Raw genomic sequence first — 7,932 nt, 5'->3', positions numbered from 1 at the left:
GTCTTCCTTTTAATCCGTTTGGAATAAGCAGACCGATGTCGCAGAACAACAGTGAGCTGCGGGCAGGAATATGATGGGAAGGCATTCAGGGCGATATCCCACAGGGTAATCTCCAGGTTTATATATGGGGAAGAGAGAGGGAGAGAGCTAGAGAGAGAGAGGACAGCACAGGGGATGAGACAAATGGAATGAGAAAAGCAAGTAAAATAAAAGAAGACAATTAGAAGAGGGAATGAGCAAAGGATTGCAGGAAGGCAGGTGCAACACCTCCTTGTTTGCAAAGTGCACATGTTAAATAGCTGGAGAGAGACAGAGCTGGTCGCAGTAAGGGGGCGCCATTGTATCGTGTTTCTGCAGCAACTGCACTGGATCGGTGTGTGTGTGTGTGTGTGTGTGGAAGTTGTGCAGAATCCATGTCATATTCCATTGCGTTTGTGCTGGCCTCTTTGATCGGGGCTGATGGTTTAAAAAAAATATCAGCTGGGATAAATGAGCCTGTTAGATTTTAATCTCGCTTCTTGCCAGTGCATTCATTTTCTCACATTGAGAATCTCACTCTGAAAGAGATGCCAGAAACTGGAGGCAGGGGTTTGAATCGTTCAGGACGTGAACAGTATGGTAGAAAAATACTGTGTTTTATTATTGAAGCGACCGGCTCATTGTTTTCCATTCCTGAACAATTGAAGACGTAGAACGCTCTCGGACAGACTCATGCACGCACCTTGTATTTATTCCAACAGTTGTCAGCACTCTCACTTAGTGCCTCCACACTTGTTTCATACTTGTATCCACTTCAAGATAACTCACAGAATTCTCTTCCGGCTTTGCTATAATTGCCGCAGTTTTCCTTGAGTTTTCTCTTGGCATTTGGCATTCTGTCCTTCATCCATCTCTCTGTCCATTTGTTGAAATTCCTGCTCCGTACATTTGGTGCGATTCTTGGAGTGACTTCTGACGAGGCAGGGAGCGGGCAGATTTGTGCCGGATCTATTTTATTGTGATTGCCGAAAAAATAATTATTAAAAAGAAAGACTTGCATTTGTATAGCACCTTTCACAGCTTGTGTGTCCCAAAGTTGTTTACAGACAATTAAATACTTTTGAAGTATAGTCACTGTTGTAATGTCGGAAACGCGGCAGCCAATAATCACAGCACACAGACACCCATACACACAGCCACAATGCACAGACACCCACACACACAGCTATAATACACATACACAATCGCAACAGATCGGCTGCCATACACGATCACAATATACACACACACACACACACTCAAAACACACTCAAACATACACACAAACACACACAAACTCACACACAAACACACACTCACATATCAACACTCACACACACGCACTCGCACACACAACAATGTGATAATGACCAGATAATCTGTTTTTGTTATGTTGATTGAGAGATAAATATTGGCCAGGACAACGGGGATAACTCCCCTGCTCTTCTTCAAAATAGCGCTGTGGGATCTTTGACATCCACCTGAGAGAGCAGAGGGGGCCTCGGTTTAACGTCTCGCCTGAAAGACAGCACCTCCGACAGTGCAGCACTTCCTCAGCACTGCACTGGAGTTTCAGCTAGATTTTGTGTGCTCGAGTCTCTGGAGTGGGATTTGAACCCACAACCTTCTGACTCAGAGGCAAAGGTACTACCCAGTGAAACCACTAATATATACACTTGTTCACACGCAAACATACACAATCTTAATCACAGCACACAGACACCCATACACACAGCCACAATGCACAGACACCCACACACACAGCTACAATACACATACACAATCGCAACAGATCGGCTGCCATACACGATCACAATACACACACACACACACACACACTCAAAACACACTCAAACATACACACAAACACACACAAACTCACACACAGGCACACACTCAAACACACACACATATCAACACTCTCACACACACGCACTCGCATACACTCAAACATACAAACACACACACACTCAAATACACTCAAACATACACACAAACACTCACAAACATACACACACACTCACACACATTCACACACACACACACAGATACCCCTGCACATGCACACACACAGATATCCCTGCACGCGCATACACACACACACTCACACACAAACACACACACACACATACACACACAGATACCCCTGCACACACACACACACACAGTCACACACACACACTCACACACACACAAACACTCACACACATTCACACACATACACACAGATACCCCTGCACACACACACACGCACACACACAAACACTCACACACATTCACACACACACACACAGATACCCCTACACACACACACACACACACACACACATTCTCACACACACATACACAAACACTCACACACATACACACAGGCAGTCATAGACCTAGGCACATAGGAACTACTTGACAGCAAAAGATCGAGGTCCTTCGAGTTTGCCTTCTCCTATCTTGGTCGTCGCACTATCAATGCAAATGGAGTTGTTGACTAATCATTTTAGACAATTTCCATCAATTAGTCTGTAGACATGAGAGTAGGAAACCCTGATGGTGGAGAGCTTTGGGGACCATTGGTCCAACGCCACCTGTTCCTTTCAAAACACAACACTTACCACATCTCGTGTCTCAAATTACTCCTGTTTAAACACATGGATAACCCTGCACACACACACACATACACACACAGATACCCCTGCACACACACACACACACATAAACACAGATACCCCTGCACACAGACATACACACACATACACACAGATACCCCTGCGCGCGCACACACACACACACACACACACACACATATGCCCCTGCACACACACACACACATACACACAGATACCCCTGCACACACATACACACACACACACACATACACACGCACACAGATACCTCTGCACACACACACACATACACACACAGATACCCCTGCACACACACACACACATAGATACCCCTACACACACACACACACACACACACACAGATACCCCTGCACACACACACACACACACACACACAGATACCCCTGCGCACACACACACACACACACACATACCTCTGCACACACACACACACACACACATACAGATAACCCTGCACACACACACACACACACACAGATACCCCTGCACACACACACTCACATACACACAGATACCTCTGCACACACACACACACACACAGATACCTCTGCACGCACAAACACACACACACACACACACAGATACCTCTACACACACACACACACACACACAATACCCCTGCACACACACACACACACAGATACTCCTGCATACACACACACACACACATACCCCTGCACACACACACTCACACAGATACCTCAGCACACACACACACACACACACACATACACACAGATACCCCTGCACACACACACACAGATACCTCTGCACACACACACACACACACACAGATACCTCTAAACACACACACTCACACAGATACCTCAGCACACACACACACACACACAGACACACACACACAGAGATACCTCTGCACACACACACACAGATGCCCCTGCGCACACACACACACACATACACACAGATACCCCTGCACACACACACACACAGATACCCCTGCACACACACACACACACACATACCCCTGCACACACACACACAGACACACATGCAGATACCTCTGCACACACACTCACTCACAGAGACCCCTGCACACACACACACACACATACCCCTGCACACATACATACACACACACAGATACCCCTGCACACACACACACACACACACACGCAGATACCTCTGCACACACACACACACTCACAGAGACCCCTGCACACACACACACACACACACACACACACACATATACCCTGCACATACACACACAGAGATACTCCTGCACACACACACACAGATGCCCCTGCAAACACACACACACACAGATACCCCTGCACACACACACACACACACACACACAGATACCCCTGCACACACACACACGCACACACACACAGATACCCCTGCACACACACACACACACACACACTCACACAGATAACCCTGGAGATACACACACACACACAGATACCCCTGCACACATACACACACAGATACCCCTGCACACACACACACATACACACATAAGCAAACACATAATCACGGTCAGAAATGCACATATAATCACATTAATAGTGGGCACTTAATTGACCCCAACACTCAACAACAACTTGCATTTATATACCGCCTTTAATGTAGTAAAATGTTCCAAAGCACTTCACAAAGAGTGTTATAAAACAAAATTTGATACCAAGCCACACAAGGAGATATTAGGGCAGATTTGGTCAAAGAGGTGGGTTTTAAGGAGCGTCTTAAAGGAGGAGAGGCAAAGAGTTTTTGGGAGGGAATTCCAGAGCTTACACATGCACACATGGACACATACAAACAAATGTATGAATTAACACACAACACACACAGACACCCACACTCACATTCAAACAGCAGGCACACAAACACAAACACTTGCAGCCAGTCATGCCTGAACAAGTACTCAACTGATTCAACACATTTATATATGTGCATTCCTGTATGCACCAGCACATTCAGTAACCAGAGGAGTGAAGTCTCAGAAACCAATCTTAGTGATATTAGCAGCCATAAGCAATGTCTTATCAAGGTTATGGCAGTGATTTCTAATCAATCAGATCCATTTAGAAATAAAAGAAAGATTTTGTATCTTTCATGACCTCAGGATGCCCCAAAGCGCTTTACAGCCAATTAAGTACTTTTGAAGAGTGGTCACTGTTGTAATGTGGGAAACGCAGCAGCCAAATTGCGCACAGCAAGCTCGAACAAACAGCAATGGGATAATGAGCAGATAATCTGTTTGAGAAGCCTATAATTTCACTGCCTCTGGAACATTTTGTGAAAAACTGAAGTACTCGGCTGCAATAAGTGTAGGAGCTCATGGGAATTTGTCACCGGACGTCACTCTGCACCAAATAATGTGCACTTACAACGATCATATCCTCACTTCATCCATTTCAACATTGTAGCAGCTAGTCATTGCGTTTTCCAGAGTGCTTACAGCAGTCTAAGTTAGTGAATCTTGTACTTCTTTGTAATCTCTGTAAAACGGAACCCATAGGACCTCCTTGCCTCTCACCCCCTCCACTCCACCATTAGAAGCAACTTTGTTCAGTCGCTTAGCACCACCTCTCTGCAACTCTTCACCCAGCTCCTTCCTACCTTGCCACCTCTCTTCTGACTTCCAAAAAAAACTCTTCAAAACCCTTCTTCTTTGCCAATGCCTCCAATTCCACATTCCTAAATTCTCCATTCACCTCCCCTTTCCCCTTGCAAGGTGCTCACTGTGTCCCTCTCCTATCTCCCTACGTGAAAGAAGACTGTATAAATGTGAGCTGTCATTCAGGACTGACATATGAGGAGAGACTGGATCGACTGGGCCTGTATTCACTGGAGTTTAGAAGAATGAGAGGGGATCTCAGAGAAACATATAAAATTCTGACGGGATTGGACAGGTTAGATGTAAGAAGAATGTTCCCGATGTTGGGGGAGTCCAGAACCAGGGGTCACAGTCTAAGAATAAGGGGTAAGCCATTTCGGACCGAGATGAGGAGAAAATTCTTCACTCAGAGAGTTGTTAACCTGTGGAATTCTCTTCCGCAGAGAGTTGTTGAGGCCAGTTCGTTAGATGTATTCAAGAGGGAGTTAGATATGGCCCTTAGGGCTAAAGGGATCAGGAGGCATGGAGAGAAAGCAGGAAAGGGGTACTGAGGTGAATTATCAGCCATGATCTTATTGAATGGTGGTGCAGACTCGAAGGGCCGAATGGCCTACTCCTGCACCTATTTTCTATGTTTCTATGTTTCTATGTGAGCTGTCGTTCGTCAGCTCCTGGGAAGTTTAAAAACTGCTCAACGGATCACAGGGACCCACTGTGCACTTGTTCCCCCTAGTATGATACCGCCATGTGCTGTCATACTGAAGTGGTGTGAGCGTACCTCCTCCACGAGCCCTCATCCTGCTTCTCCCGAGAGCACTGCGTACAGTTCTGGTCACCATATTATAAAAAGGATATCGAGGCACTGGAGAGGATGCAGAAAAGATTTGCAAGGATGATGCCAGAAATGCGAGGTATACATATCAGGAAAGAATGAACAGGCTGGGTCTCTTTTCGCTTGAAAAAAGAAGGCTGAGTGGTGACAGAATAGAGGTCTTTAAAATTATGAAAGGTTTTGATAGAGTGAATACAGTGAGAATGTTTCCACTTGTGGGGAAGAGCATAACCAGAGGCCATCAATATAAGATTGTCACGAATCAATCCAATAGGGAATTCAGAAGAAACTTCTTTACCCAGAGAGCGGTGAGAATGTGGAACTCGTTGCCACAGGGAGTGGTTGAAGCGAATAGTAACGATGCATTTAAGGGGAGGCTAGACAAGCATAATAGGGAGAAGGGAATAGAGGGTTATGCTGATAGATTTAGATGAGGGGGGATGGGAGGAGGCTCGAGTGGAGCATAAACGCCGGCATGGACTGGTTGGGCCGAATGGTCTGTTTCGCCATCCCGGATGCTCTTCGTCCACTTAGGGTGGTCTTTGGCTCGGGATTCCCAGGTGTCAGTGGAAATGTTGCACTTTATCAAGGAGGCTTTGAGGGTGTCCTTGAAGTGTTTCCTCTCCCCACCTGGGGCTCGCTTGCCGTGTAGGAGTTCCGAGTAGAGCACTTGCTTTGGGAGTCTTGTGTCGGGCATGCAGGCGATGTGGCCCGCCCAGCGGAGCTGGTCAAACTCTTTGACCAAGATATTGGTCACCTGTCCCAATATTTCCTTATGAGGCTCGGTGTCATATTTTGGCCGAGAACTCTGCTGTGAAGCGCCTTAGAATGTTTTATTACATTCAAGGCGTTGTATATTACATAGAATTACATAGAATATACAGCACAGAATCTGGCCATTCGGCCCAACTAGTCTATGATGCACACGAGCCTCCTCCCGTTCCATCTACCTCATCTCAGCCTGTCAGCGTATGTTTCTACCCCCTTCTCTCTCTGATGTGCTGGTCTAGTTTATTTTTGAAAGCATCTATACTATTTACCTCAGCCACTTCCTGTGGTAATGAGTTCCACATTCTAACCACTCTCGGAGTAAAGACATTTAGTTGTCGTGAAAGTGCCGTGTTTCATTATATTAAAGGTGCTGCATAAATGTATGTTGATTTTTACAATTTGTAAAGTGAATCTACACCCCATCGGTTTGAAATATAACAGTTTCCTAATCTAGCGTTACATATGCTGCTAAACCAGATATTATGGCCAGATTATGAATGTATCTCATCAACCTATCTCCCCCTCTTAAACCAGGGGGCATTTGAATGGAAGGTGAATGCCAAAATGAGAAAATATTGATTATCTCCTTCATACCAATCTTGTTGCACATAAAGGAAGAAAGATTTGTATTTCTATAGCGCCATTCATGACCTTAGGACGTCCCAAAGCACTTTACAGCCAATAAAGTATTTTTGAAGTGTAGTCACTGTTGTAATGTGGGAAATGCAGCTGCCAATTTGCACACAGCAAGCTCCCATAAATAACATGATAGTAACCAGATAATCTTTTTTTGAATGGATGTATCCATTTCACTTCTTCAAAATAGTGCCATGGGATCTTGTCGTCCACCCGAGAGAGCAAACGGGGCCTCGGTTTAACATCTCATCTAAATGATGGCACCTCCGACAGTACAGCACTTCGCTCAGCACTGCACTGGAGTGTCAGCCTAGATTATTGTGTTGAAGTCCCTGGAGTGGGACTTGAACCCACGACCTTCTGACAGGGTCAGGCTAGGCCCTGATGTTAAACTTCCTCCCCTTCAAAGTTGAATAGGCTGCCAACACTCACCACCTAGACTT

The sequence above is a fragment of the Pristiophorus japonicus genome, chromosome 13 (genome assembly GCF_044704955.1).
Source record: "Pristiophorus japonicus isolate sPriJap1 chromosome 13, sPriJap1.hap1, whole genome shotgun sequence".
Classification (NCBI taxonomy): domain Eukaryota; kingdom Metazoa; phylum Chordata; class Chondrichthyes; family Pristiophoridae; genus Pristiophorus; species Pristiophorus japonicus.
This window is presented reverse-complemented; position numbering follows the sequence as displayed.